This window comes from Caloenas nicobarica, chromosome 1 (genome assembly GCF_036013445.1).
Source record: "Caloenas nicobarica isolate bCalNic1 chromosome 1, bCalNic1.hap1, whole genome shotgun sequence".
NCBI lineage: Eukaryota > Metazoa > Chordata > Aves > Columbiformes > Columbidae > Caloenas > Caloenas nicobarica.
In genome coordinates this window covers 213,491,818-213,506,468 of record NC_088245.1, presented here as the reverse complement: position 1 = coordinate 213,506,468, position 14,651 = coordinate 213,491,818, and the positions used below count along the sequence as shown (strand labels likewise).

Here is a 14,651-nt window from a genome sequence, read left to right as displayed (position 1 = left end):
GTCTGGAAGAGCATCACGGATGCTGAGGGCACTGGGATGCAGTGGGTTAATGGTTATTGCATTAAAAGTCCTCAACACATGATTAAAAGCACTTTGATTAATAGGTCTTGGATTTGCATCAGTAAATGAGTTTTTGAATCCCTCATGACTGGTCCCTTCCATAAGAAAAATAAGACAGTAGCTGATGTAACTGGCAGATGGGGTTTTGTTGTTTTGTTTTTATTAGAACAGGACTCTCCAGGCATGGGTTGGAAACGACTATGAGTCTCTGTTAACTCTGGGACTCACCCTGTGGCTGGAGGGGCAGTTTCCTTCCTGATTTCACCCTCTCTCCTCTTCCCTTGATGTGTCATCTTGAATGTCACAGTCAGAATGACCTTGACCAGCATTTCAAGATGCTCTTTGGAAAGGGAGGAGCACTTGAGACTGTCACAACCACTTGCCAAGTCAATTGAGAAAATTCCTTTCTGAAAGATTTATGCTGCTGCAAACAGTAAAATCACTTTGTCCTTATTCATGTCTTCCTAAAGATCAGCTCCCAGGTTTTGAAAGAATACACACGTCAGCAGTCAAGATAATATTTACCTGACGTTGAGGAGCTGTGTGATGGGATGTTTGTAACCCGTCTCTCGCTACCCACTTGTTTCCTCGGATGCAATTTTCATTCACTGCGCAGTGCCTAGGTTGAGCTTGTAAATCCTCTGGGAGGGAAACTGTCACTTCAGTCTCCTTGCATTTATACAGAAGTGGAAGTAATTCGGTAAGAACTGGAAAAAGGCTGTAGGAACACAAGACCTTTGCTTTATTGAGTGTCTTGAAACAGGAGAGGGGTAAACTGGATGGTACCCCTTGCTCTGCTAGAAGTCAAACTATGAAAATAGGGATGGAGGAGGGCATGGGCTGTGTATCTCTTTTCTGATATTGTTTTTGTTTCCATGTTTTTCAAGCAAGCAGAAAACTGTAGCAGAGGTGATGAAATGGAAACAGCCAATTGTGGGAGTCTGCCCTGACAGCTTGTCAGAGGAGGATTATCTTATCACAGACTGGAATAACCGTGGGGGGCAACACGTTAAATTTGGAGTTGCTTTATGAGAAAGGCTTCCAGGATGTGCTATAGCTGTTTACTTGGAAAAAACCTGAATATATGTGTCATTCTGGAAGCTGAGGCTCCTGTGGGGTTTGGCACTTAGTATTTCATTTAAATTTCATTTAATCTTGGAAACACTGGCTCACTTGGGTGGGAAGGGACCTCAGGAGGGCTCTGCTTGCTCTCACCCTGCTCAAAGTAGGATCAACACTAAGCTTGGGCCAGGTTGCTCAGAGCTTTGCCTAAATAGGTCTTGAAAACCTCCAAGGATAGACCTTGTGCAATCTTTCAGAGATACTTCCAGCACTGAGAGCCTTTCTGAATCAGAATTTGCATTTTTCAGGATTGAGAGACATGGTGCGTGTGTCCGCCATGAACCTTTCAAACTGCGTTCAGAGCTCATGTTGCATCTGGCATTCCCAGGTGTGAGGCAGCAGCTCCCATCACTTGTTCATATCACATGCGTTAATGCTCTTGTTTTTTTTTCTGAAAACTTTGGTATTTCCCACCCCAAGCCTATATTATAGTCAACAGTCCTTCTGTATTCAACTCCTAATCAAGGCTGACTTTGCTTGTTGAACTCTCTGGGGCTTCATCAATTAGCTCTTGGCTTTTCAGAGTGCTCTGTCCAAAAGTGAATACATAGAAGGTTTTTCCAGTGTCAGTCTGTCTTGATTGGTCCAAATCAGACCAGTTGCAATGAGAAGGAAACAAAAAGTACTCGAGCCAGCAGCTCTCCAAAATCAGGGAGATGGAGTTGACTTCTTGGAATCTTTCACGTCACCGGATCCTGCTGACTATCTTATTTTTTGATTACTTTGGCCACAAAAGATCCAATATGTTTGTAGTGGGAAGGAGTTTGTTGTGTGATTAGAGTCTTATCAAGTTAATTTATGAGCTCTTGGTGTAGGAAGCCAAAACAGTATCTTATAGAACAAGGGAGCTACAGAGGAGCAGCTAATCACTATGGAGCAGGGAATATTTGCTTTGGAAATGGAAGTAGAAATGACATCTTGGAAGACATTGAGGGAACAGATCTTGTGTGTGGGTCTTGTTGTCGATGTGAAGGTTGAGGGGTGTTTTGGTGCTGCGCCTCACGTGTTGGTTGTGTGCAGAATGGGAGGAAAGGAGCAGCAAATATGTGAGAGCAAGCCTGCTGTTTCACTAGTTTAACTTCTCTGCTGTCCAAGAATGTTTTTTTTTGTGAAGAATGTTTCTTACAGCTGTATGGAAGGAATCAATCATAGGAAATAAAGAGCTCGTAATTCATTTAACTGGGACTTTCCACCTCTCATTAAGCCAGAGACATTCATGCTTAATTCTCTGGGTAGCAGTTGCACAGCAGACATGCAGAGTATTGATTGTAAAATGAATCTTGTTGGTTTTTTTTTTTTTCCTCCCGTCTTACTGTTTCAATTAAAGTACATGCGGTGGGTGTGGAGATGTTTTGCTCATCCTCTATTGGCGTGGTCCTTGCAGTTCTCTTGCTGCTGGCAGGAACCGAATTTTCAGCAGTGCAGCAGGGAAGGTGTCTTAGGGAAAGCAGATGACAAATCTTCTACAGTGACGTGTTGGACAGGCTCCTGCTTGAGCTGCTAACACCTTCCAAAGAAGATTAAAACTGCTCCTTGGAGGCCTAGCTAATACAATTCACATGTGATTACACAAAACTCTTCAGGGGGAGTGTGTAGGAAAGAGTAATTGGGGAGGGGGGAGAAAAGCTTGTTTGTGAAAGAAACAGCTTGCCAGGCTGTGCATGTTCAAAACCAGTTCTGTTTCCACTTAATTCCTCAGCGAAAACATATGCTGAACATGGATAAGGCTCAATGTAAACTTTCAGTTTGCAGCTTGGTGAAGATGGCAAAATTCTTGGAGTCTGTGGAGAAGAAAAATACTATGTAATCTTTTTAATTCCTTAGATGTTTTTTAGTTCCTTGTCTGTGCTTGAGCCTTATCAGAGTTTTCTTGAGCATCTAGCTGTGCTTTCCTATCCTGTTTCCCCCAAAATAAGACAGGGTCTTATATTAATTTTTACTTCAAAAGATGCTTACCTTTTTACATGTATAGCTGCCTGGACACTATTTAAATTGATTTTTTTTTTATGGAACTGTAGCCAGGGCTTATTTTTGAAGTAGGGCTTATACTTCAAGCATCCTGAAAAATCATGCTAGGACTTATTTTTGGAGTAGGTCTTATTTTCAGGGAAACGGGGTAGGTCTTGCTGCCTTCCACTACTGGCTTTTCCTCTCTTCTCTCACCTTGGCTGTCTCTGTGCTTAGGTTGAACATGGCATGTCCTAGTCAAGACACAACCTCCCTCCCCTTGCAACTTCTCCCAGACCTGTTTGGTGCTTTCCCTTGTGTCTCTCTGGTTTTGTGGCTCAGATACCTCCATGTCTTCTGCCAAGATCAACAGCCATTTCTGGTGCTGTCTGGGTCTTTGTGTTGTCTCACCCCTTATCTGTTGGGCTGTTTTGTTTTTGTTTTTAACTGTTCTTGTGCTGGTCTGAATGTTTCTGGCATGCTGTCCCAAGGTGACTGCACCAGGTACGATGCCAAGTGATGTGCTGTGATGGCTTTTGGTGTGATTTGCACATCTTCCTCCTCGGCAGAGCTGATGGTCTGAGACCAGATATGTACTGGAGTTGCTGTGCCTGGAGGAGTCAGACTGGCATTTAGGACTGTGCCCAGTAAAAACCCTCTGAACCCAATCTGCTACTGTGGTTGGTGCTGACTGTAACCCAGAGATTGTTCCCTGTGGTGTCCCTAGTTTTCACCAGCCTGGAGAACAGAAGCTGAGGGGAGACCTTCTGATCTCTGACCTGCCTGAAAGGAGCTTGGAGCCAGGGGGGGTCGGGCTCTGCTCCCCAGGAACAAGCACCAGGACCAGAGGAAACGGCCTCAAGTTGCGCCAGGGGAGGTTGAGGTTGGATCTGGGGAACAATTCTTCCCCAAAGGGCTGTGGGGCATTGGAACAGGCTGCCCAGGGCAGTGGTAGAGTCACCATCCCTGGAGGGATTGAACAGATGCGGAGATGAGGTTCTCAGGGACATGGGGTGGTGCCAGGGTTGAGGGAATGGTTGGACTCTATGATCTTGAGGGTCTCTTCCAAGCAAAATGATTCTGTGTTTCTATGGCATAAATGGTTGACTGTTGTATGGAAACTCCCAACAGCCTCCTAGATGCTGCCCTCTCTCTTCCCAAACATCACCGTCCCCACTAGCTGGAATATTACTTGAATGCAGGAAAACTTCAGCAAAATGACTGACATCTCTTCTGGCTGAGGGTTTTTCAGGGCCCTCAGGTTGAGCAGCACCAGAATGTCCTCGTCACTCCTACAGTTTAACCCATCAGCACCTCCTGGTGCCTGACAAACTTTTTGGTGTGTCAAGTCTGTTATTCTACAAGACCAAAAAACATGCTGTGGCCTCTTTTTATTTGGTCCTCCTGGATGCCACCAAGAAACTCCTTCAAGACAATACTGGCAAGGCCTTCATGGAAAGTCTAGTTGGCTTGTTCTTGGACACTAAAACTGAAACTTGGCCTCTGCTAAAGTCCGTTGGTTTCCTGGCAGTTTCTAGCTTGGAAATTAGCATGTGTTTTCTGAATGCTGGCTCAGTTGGGCTATCACAGTTTAAAGATCATGCAGCAGTTGGGCTGCTGTAGCTTTTCATGTAAAACTGTTTGCATTTTTAATCATGGTCAGTGACCCTGATTGCAACACAGAGACTCTTAGATTTTTCTCAGCCAGAAAGCACTATATAAAGGAAATGTGCTTATAGGACTAATTAACTCCTTGGCATGGGAATTCAGGGTGTTGCTGTTACTGCCTTTGTCAATCCATTTTATTTTATTTTTTTTGGCACTCCCTTTCAGCACTGTTATGACTGAATTCATCATGATTCCATTGCCGTAACATAAATATTTCTGTGCCAGCTGAACACCAGCCTATCTTACCTGACGCTTGTTGGCCTTTCTTGTTGAAGTGCAGATCTCCTTCTATGGGCACCCCAACTTGGGCCTCCCCTATGAATTAGACTCAGAGTGATGGAAGCAGACTTTTGACAGATCCACCAGCTACCCTGAGTTGGGATCAGCTCTACACATGTCATTTAATGCATTTTTCTAGCTTTCTTGGGTACTTTTGACTCCCCGCCAACCATCTGTCTTTACAGTGGTTAATAGCTGACTTTCTCTGCCAGGAAGAGTGGAGGTTTTACACCTCTTGGGCTGCTTAAAAATTCTCTTTACTCCTTCTAAAAGCCAAGAACCTCATTAGACTTGCAGATGTGAGCAATTCATGAGTTGTTGCCCATCTCTCTGCCAGCTCCCAGAAGATCAAACTTTCTTCATACTTGAGTTGCCAGGAAGCCTTTGGCAGAGGTGACCAAAAATATCCTGTTTTCTTATTAATGAAAAATCCTCACACCCCATCTGTGCTTTACCTGTTTCTTCCAGTAACTTCAGAACCTGTTTGTGGTTTCATCTGATTTATTTTAGGCTTTTTAAAAAAATAAGGAGTAGCATAAAGATGGGGCAAAAGGGAAACTGTCTTTTGAGGTCTCTCTTGGTGACCCACAGAGGTTTATTGTTCAGGAACTACCCCCACGGCAGGAAAAGCTTTGAGCAGAGTTTGTGTTTTGGCCACTCGGATCTAACCACGAAGCAGAGGCTCTCAGAGCTGTTGCACTTTAGAAAATCAACTCTTAAACTCCAAAGCAAGCTACGTGAATTCTCTTTGGTCTTTTCCAGCTAGGGAAGCCTGGGAAATGTTGGATGTATCTTATTTATCACCTGTTATTTCGGACTGAAGTGGCTTTGATCTCCTTTGCGCAGAAATCTTTAGTCTACATTATGTCTTGTTTCTCTGATTCTGGGGCTCTATATAGGCAAGATGGCATCCCAGGTAAATGCGTTGAGTGTCCTTGCTACTCTTCTATGTCCAACTTTCTATTGGCTTGTAATTTCTGAGCATGAAGGAGAACTTGTGAACTTGTTGCACTGGTTTTCATTGAAAAGTCACTTAGAAACCAGGTGGTCAGCTCTCATCTGTCATGAACTAGGTCTCTGTTTCTGAATATCTCCCCAAGAAGAATCTGAACTGACCATGAACCGGGTTGTTTGTGCCTTGTCCATCCCTAGTGGTCTTTGCCAAGACAAAGAAAGTAGCTTGATCTTTTTCATGGACATCATAGCTGGTACTTGGTGTTATTGGAAAACCTTATTCCTGTTGTCTTTTGGGGATGTACAGATGCAAAATGCTATTTAGGTAGAAATTGAACTAATTGAGCAATTATCTTACTAAGCTTGCCACATGTTGTGATCCATCTCCTTGAGGTGATGCTTGTAGAGCAGGATTCTGCTGTGATGTGCTGGTGCAGGTACAACCTGAAGTCAGGCAATGTGTGACCACCACCACTGCCAACCCAAACAAAAATGCAGCACAGTCCTACTAATATTAGAAATATCTGTGTAAGTGGTGTTAATTGCTTCCCAGCTTGGGAGGAGGAGAGAACCTGGCTCTTCTGAACAGCTTTGGCTGTAGCAGATATTGGGTTTTCAGAGCTGTGCTGAGGTCTTCACTTGCAAGGTTTTCTTGCAAAGGCCAGAGCTTATGCAGAAAGCAGAGATTGCATTTGGTGATTGCTCTGCAAGAAGCTTGTACAGGTTTTTCCGGTGTCCTGTTCCGCTTCTTCAACCCTTTTTAAAATGCTAGGCATCCAACATGCCCTCAGTTTGTGGAAAATGTTAAGAAGCTAGATTGCAGAGGGCGTTAGTATGTACTGTGCTTATTTATTTAGTGAGATTAAAGTCTAAGTTTTTCTTTTGTAATCTCTTTGAAGTGTTTATCTTTTGAAGTCTGAATTCTCACTAACTGGAAGTGTGCAACTCCCAAACTACATGCTGTCCTAGTTTCAAAGCATTAATTTTTTTTTAAGAACAATAAACAACAGATCAGACCCATAGGGGCTACACATCAGCCAGATCCTGGCTATTTGGGTCATCACTTGCCACTTGGTGAATCAAAGTGGCTCTGCAAGCCTGTCACCCTGGATTAGGATGTAGTTTTAGGGTTTTGGCATCAGGGAGACAGTAATCATACAACAGTTTGGGTTGGAAGGGACCTTCAAAGCCCATCTAGTCCAACCCTCTAGCAATGAGCAGGAATATTTTCAACTAGATCAAGATGTTCCCCTTCCGAGGTGTAAGACTTCTCTGGTAGACCAAGACAAGTCCTGTTAGTCATCTCTTTCAAATTTTTCTTTTTTTTTACTTATTTACCCCTTATTTTCCGGCATTGGGGAGCAGCATTTGGCTTTTAGGGCAAGGGTGTTTAGCCAGTATGTGCTTTCCTGCCTCAAATATCATCCAAAATACTCCACTTACATGCACAAACACACATGGCAAGGAACACGTTGCTCCAGCTTATTTTTGTTGTTTACCAGGGAAAATTTTAGACGGTAACTGGCATTTTAATGCATCTGCTGTTTTTATTTGTGCAGAGACTCTTCAGTGTTATCTATATAAAACTGAATGTTTGTAGCCTCGGAAAAGCAGGTGGGAGACCTCTAACCCAACCCAAAATCCAGAGGAGGGCATAAACGATGTTTTGGAAAGAATAACCCAGCTGGGTCATTGAGAGGTCTTCAGTGATCAGGGGTCATCACAGTCATTACTTGGGCACCTTCCACCACCAAAATGTATCATCTTAGCACTTGAGGCTGTTTATAGCTTTGGGGTGTCCTCTTACCGTTCCCGCCTTGAAATTAAATCTTGGTGTTGCAAATCAAGAAGTTCTGGGTCTGGGCCAACAAAATGTGGAAAGTACTGCTCAGTGTGTGTGTGCATATAGATTTCCTCCTGGGGGAACGGCTGTAGCAAAAACATCCCTCTGCAAGTGTTGTTCTGTTATTAAAGAGATGGTGATATTGTCCCTCTTCCATTTCCGTTGTCCAAGTCGGGGAAAGAGGAATTCCATTACTTTTACTTGGAAGATGTTAGTATATTAGAGAAAAGTTTGCTATGAAAACCATGAAGAGTCTGTGAAAGCCACAGTAATTTAGATCACTTTCTTCTAATGCTTTAAGTTGTTTCAGTCCTGGCCAGGCAACAAAAAGGATTTCTTTTTTGTACATAGAAGTGGAGAGTTTGCTCTGGAAGAACTTATCTTCTATTTTTTATAAAGTATCTATGGAAAATCAGGATTTTTCCAGTATAATTAAGGAAACAATTGACAAGACATCTTACAAGAACATCAGTAGGGATAATTGGTTATCAGTGATGTTCCCACCTAATAGGTATAGGTAATTATTTGCTTAATGAGTTCTTAAGTGTAACTAGCTTGATAACATCTCCATCTTTTATTAAAATTGTTGAAATGATACAGAGATTCTTGGTAAACAGTGATCCCATGAGTCACCCTCAAGAGAAAAACCACTCCTTTTAATGTGGAAATTGGTAGAATCTGTCAAAGTTCTTTTAAAATGGGTTAGCTAAAAAAAATCATCTCAAACAGCCTTGGAGTCTATATCTTCCGCATTTATTTGCATTGCAAGTGGGGCGAGATTCCTCGGGCCTGATTTTTGAGAGCTTGTGTGTGTGGGGCCTGCTTGGCTTTTGAGTGTCCCACTGCTGTGATGGCCTTTTGGCCTCTCCAGGTATGGAGAGAGCACATGGAGGTATGACTGTGATGGCATTTCTCCGCTGTCCCTTGCACTCTCCAGAGAAATCTGCCTTTCCCAAACCATGGGAGATTCCTGATGGAAAGCCTATGCTGTCCATTTGCTGGGTCTTTCCAGCCACACCTTGATGGATGGAAATGCTGGAGAAGGCCACAACATCTTGATGGATGGAGATATAGTAGAAGACCACAGATGTCTTCCTCTCCCCAAATGCTTGGATTTTCACACTCTAGCCATCTCCTTAGATTTCAGGATTCATAAGCATGCACCAAAGCATCCTTGGCTATGTTTTGGTTCTTTCGTGGATGTGCTAATCCAATTTAGAAGCTCTTAGCAGGCTCAAACAAGAAGTCGTGCTTATCGTAGTGAACCAGCCTAGGATATTTGGAAGAAGGATAGAGGTATCAGGTCAAGGCAAGGCAGACAGGAACCCATAGGTCTCATCTCTTCCCTCCAGCTCTCCCAAACCACCTGGGTATTCAACATAGTGCTGCTGGTGGTGTCGCTGCCTGTGTATTAAGCTGCTTGTCTCTGGGCTATTAAAAGATTTGTCCCAAGATGCTGAATGAGGTCAGTGTGACCTGTGTAAAACTGGGTTGATAGGAAAAAAAAAAAAAATTCAACTTGAAGGGGGATTATAGGGGAGGACTTGGACTGTACCAAGCCTTGTGAGAGGGTTAGATGCTATTAAACCTGCTATTCCATGGCTGAATTCATGTTATTGACTCAGTGCACCTGAGGGCTCTTGCTCTCTTTCTTTACTTAATTTGCTAGCTTTGAGATGGTTTAACAATTGGTCCTGATTGCTTTGTTCCCTTTCCACTCCAGATTTCTGAGTATTGCTCTAAGGCGACAGGAATGGAGTAGTCAACTCATAGAGACAAAAAAAAAAAAATCCAAATTTTTAGGCCAGATCTCCCTAGAGAGCTTCCGTTTTAAATTTGCAACTTGATTTCCCTCTTGCTTTTTTTTTTTTTTTCCCCCCTTTTCTTTCTACAAAGCTGTTTGGAAAGGAATAATGTATCACAGGCTGTAACGGATACCCACAGTCCAGGATCTCAGGAATGCAATGTGTGCTAATTAGGCATCCTGGAGCCTTTAGAAAATGCTTCTGCTGTATTTGAAGATGGACTCTCCCCTGCTCCCCCTTTTTGGGCAAGCTAGCTGGCAAACTCTATTATTCAGCTCTAAGAAGTTTGTAGCCATTGGCAGAGGATGAATCTTTAAAGTCAAGGTTGCTTGTGTGGGTTTGTGCTTTCTACTTTGTTACCCTTCCCCCCTGCTTCTGGTGCGTGTTGCTGAATTTGAATAATTAATATATGTTATCTTGCTTCCTGTTTTCATTTCTGCATGTAATGCTAACCAGTGGAGGTTTGAATCATTCATAGCCTGCTTTCTCCACCTCAAAGCTGTAGATGTCATGGGAACAGTGACGGTAAGATAGGGACTTTCTGTTTCTCTCTGTTAAATCCACTTCTGGGGGCAGGAGAAGTAAGTGTTCAGTCGGTGATCTCGGCCAAGCGAGGATCTCTGGACAGATGGTATCAGTGTCGTTTCTCTCGAGCAACATCTTGTTTGAGCTTCAGCCTCTTCCTGCATCTCCTGTTACTACTCGGGTGTCTCTGTGTGCCGGGGGGGGTGAGTGCCATATTTTGCGTTTTCCTTTTTGTTGTGGGTTTGTGTGCGTCTACTCATGACGTTCGTGGAGAAAAGGGAATGATTTTTGGCTTGTAGGTTGTGTATCGTGCTACTCAACTGCATTCAGGAATGGCTTTTTTTGAAACTCGTGTTGGGTTTCTTCTCTTCAAGCTTCTATGACTAGTTTTATAAAGAGGAACCCGAATCAATGGGCTCCCATAGAATCTACCTGTGCTGGGGATCAGGGTGGGAGCTTCGCTTGGAGGGTTACGGACCCTTCTCAGCTGTATTTTTCCCTTGCTGACCTTTTCCAAGAAAAATTGATTTTTACCCTCTCAGTTGTTTTTAGTGGATTCTGTTGCTTTTAATACTTTATAGCAGTGCCTTCTGGGGATGGTGTTGGAGGACAGGAGTGCTTTTGAGTCACCTTTTTGCACTAAAAATACTTGTGTCCCTCCTGAACTCTGCCAGGAGGTTGGGAGATGCTGGATTAGATGCTGCTGCAGGAGGTTGGTAGATGCTCTTCAGAAATGGACAAAAAACTCAAAGCTTTTGCATCTGCCTTGGCTGTTGGTGTTGTGGCAGGAGAAGGGCTGATTGCTGGTCCATCTCTGAAGTGCACTCCTACCTTACTAAAACAAGGCTGTTTGAAAAGGCTTTGGTGCCTCCAATACCCCCAGTTGTCAAGCAAAGTTCATGCCTTTCATCGATAGCTTTGGATATACAGTCACAAGAGAGATGTTTGTGTCTTGAACAGGTTGAACCAGGGATCTTTTTTTAGGGCCACAGAAATGATGCGAGGCTGGAACAGCTCTGCTGGGAGGACAGGCTGGGACAGTTGGGGTGTTCAGCTGGAGAAGAGAAGCTCCAAGGAGACCTTAGTGTGGCCTTTCTGGACTTAAAAGGGACTGATAAGGAAGACGGGGACAGACTTTTGAGCAGGGCCTGTTGTGGTAGGACAAGGGGTGATGGTTTTAAACTAAAGGAGGGGAGATTCAGGCCAGACATGAGGAAGAAATTGTTGGCCCTGAGGGTGGTGAGAGCCTGTCCCAGGTTGGCCAGAGAGGTGGTGGATGAACCATCCCTGGAGACATCCCAGGCCAGGCTGGACGGGGCTCTGAGCAACCTGAGCTGGTGCAGATGTCCCTGCTCATGGCAGGGGGGGCACTGGGGGAGCTTCCAGCCCAAACTGTTCTGTGATCTTGATGATAGCCCTGAGATGAGATCTGTTCTCCAAACTCACCCTGTTCCCTTCCCACCTGTATCGGTTGCCTCCCGTGAGTTGTGCTGTGAAGGTTCAGCTGGGGACATAATAAGTGCTCGAGCTTCAACTTTGTGAATGGAATGATGAATCTATAACATGAGTTATTTTATTTCCTGAAGGGCAACCTCTGCTTCCAGGCTCCTGCCACTTTGGGTGAATTGGATTTTGATTTGAAAAGTCAGAGTTTTCCAGCTTTGACACTTTGTAGCTGGTGTACAGTACCTCTTCTCCAGGTGTCTGGGCTGGAGAACAGTGAGGAGTTTCCCAGAAGCGTGGAGTGATGAAATATTCCAGTGTAGTCCTTGTTTTGGAGTTTGCCATGCAGTTATTGTAAACTAGCAAATAAAATATGTGGTCAAAGCTTTTAAAGGTAGAGATGATCTGTCTGTCCTCTTGCCTTGCATGACTAAAGGAGGAAGAGGTGGTAATCAGTAGAGATGTTGTCCTTTGCTGTTGGATTGATGACCTTTGAAGGTCCCTTTCAACCCAAACTATTTTATGATTTTTCTGGAGATTAATTCATAAAGGATTTCTTCTAAGGACTGTAGTCCGCTAGGTTTTCACACTGGTAATGTGAGGCTTGGCAGTGGAGTTGTTAATACACTGCATAATTTTTACATCCTGCGTATGTCCTGCAACATTTTTTACGTCACTTGCTGCTTCACATCTCCAGGGCAGAGACTATGGCTTTGTCCAAGGCCCTTAAATAGCATCTAACTTTGCATGTCCTCAGCATTTCTGTCCTATTCTATCTGACAGTTGCTTCTGCCCTTGGTGAGCTGCCGGCGCATGGGGAAGGCAGATCGGGGAAACTCATTTTGTGGGCACAATCTTGAAGCAGACAGAAGCTGAAGATAGGAGGCAACTTGTGTGGTGACAAATGCTGAGCTTTATAAATAGCCCGAGAAAAGCTGAAATGTGGGCAGGGAGGTGACCTCAAGCACGAGGCCATGGAGGTGGCACAGCAGCGCTTAGGGGCAGATGAGCTGGGAAAGGATGGGGTGACACGATGAGCAAATAGCTCTCGTTTCAGCCTAGATGTGATTTTGCTGCTGTCCTGCACGTCCTCCCTGGGGGGAAGAGCAAAACCACGTGGGGGGTCTGGACCAGCTATGAATTGATATGCAAGCCCTGCGCATCTTGTGTCCTCTGCCTGGCTCAATGCCTCGAGCAGCACCCAGAGCATTGGACAAAAACACATTTTGTGTGTCTGTATAAGAAGAAAGCGAAGGTCCTGTGGGTTGTGGGCTCTGGAGACAGCTTGGTAATGGTCTGGTGGGCTTTGAAACCACAGCAATCAATTAGCAAAATCTGTTTGCCTCCTGGATGCTGAGTCCTCGTTAGAGAAAGCCAGGACAGGGCTGTCCTAGGCTGTCAGCATGAAGCATAGGGTGTAAATGGACACAAAGAAGGACAGAAGCTGGAAGGTCTGTGCTGCCTATGTCCTTGTTAACATTTCTAGACTCTGCCACAGTGTTTGCAACATCTGGAGCATCCCCTTATGCATCAACTATAATTAAAAATACAGTCCATCCCATTCTTGGAGGCTTTCTTCTATGTGACGTGGCAATGAAAGGCTTTTAGGTGGCTAGGCTCTCTCTGTAAGCCCTGCCACACTTTGCTTGTGCCAGTGAGGATGTTGCTACTCATAACTGTCACAGAATCACAGGATGGCTGGGGTTGGAAGGGACCTCTGGAGATATCCAGTCCACCCCACCTGCTAAAGCAGGGTCACCAGAGCAGATCACACAGGGTTGCATCCAGATGGGTTTGAATGTCTCCAGAGCAGGAGACTCCACAGCCGCTCTGGGCAGCCTGGTCCAGGCTCTGGCACCTCCCAGCAAAGAAGTTTCTCCTCATGTTCACATGGACCCTCCTGTGTTCCAGTCTGTGCCCGTTGCCCCTCACCCTGGCGCTGGGCACCACTGAACGGAGTCTGCTCCATCCTCTGACACCCACCCTGAGATATTGATCCCATTGTTCAGATCCCTCTCAGCTTCTCTCCTCCAGCTCAACAGCCCCAGCTCTCTCAGCCTTTCCCCATCAGAAAGATGCTCCAGACCCCTCAGCATCTTTGTGTCCCTCCACTGGACTCTCTCCAGTAATTCCTTATCTATCTTAAACTGGGAAACCCAAAACTGGACCCAGTACTCCAGATTTGGCCTCACCAGGGCAGAGTAAAGGGGGAGGATAACTTAACTCACAGCTTTTTGCAAGATCTGAGCACCGGGGATCCTGCATGTGAGGAAACGAAGCATTTCCCCTGGAGAGGGTGCGATTTCCTTACTGCCCATGTACCGTGCACGCTCTGGAAAAGCAGCCAGGCACTTTGCTGTTGTGTGGACACTATGAGTGATGCCCAACAGCAGTTGAGCTTGCAGTGTTGGAGCTCTGGGCATCCACTGGTGCACCAGGAACCTGTGGAAAACCCCTGACAGGGATTAAACACAGCTGCTTTAAATACATTTGCTTTGGGGTTCCCATCCCTGAATACTGACTTCACGAATCAGTAAGAACGCATGATTACTTGGTCTGTTCTTGATATGAATTTCACTGGAGACAAAAGCAACTGTCTAAATATATTTTTAAGAAAAAGCTGTGATGCACCAAGCATGTAATCAATGGAGCAGAGTACTTTCCCTTGAAACAGTGATGTTCCCATGCATGGCATATCTGTAACTGCATTTGTAGCTGTCTGGTCCTTTGGGAGCAAATGAGTTTTGGTGGAGAGGGGACCTTTCTCTTGGGCAAGGCTGCAACCAGCTCTGCATCCCTGTGAGGGCTCGTTGGAGATGCCTGCAAAGGGAGAGGGTAAAATCTGCCTCTTCCAGCATGCACAGAAGTGTTAGCTCCTCATCTGGGACCATTTTACAGGCATCCAGAGGATGCTCAAGACAAACTGATTTAGCCTGGCTGGGTTTCAGCTTTGCAGAGGTCTCTGAATCAATTTTAAGGTTGTGCTTGTGGAGGGGATGGTTCTT

The 14,651-nt window shown here is 44.8% G+C and overlaps 1 protein-coding gene across 2 annotated transcripts in view; it reads left to right on the top strand.

Moving 5' to 3' along the window:
* GDPD5 (glycerophosphodiester phosphodiesterase domain containing 5) overlaps positions 1 to 14,651 on the top strand; it is a 186,369-nt gene that overhangs the window by 50,518 nt on the left and 121,200 nt on the right. The window lies entirely within an intron of this gene.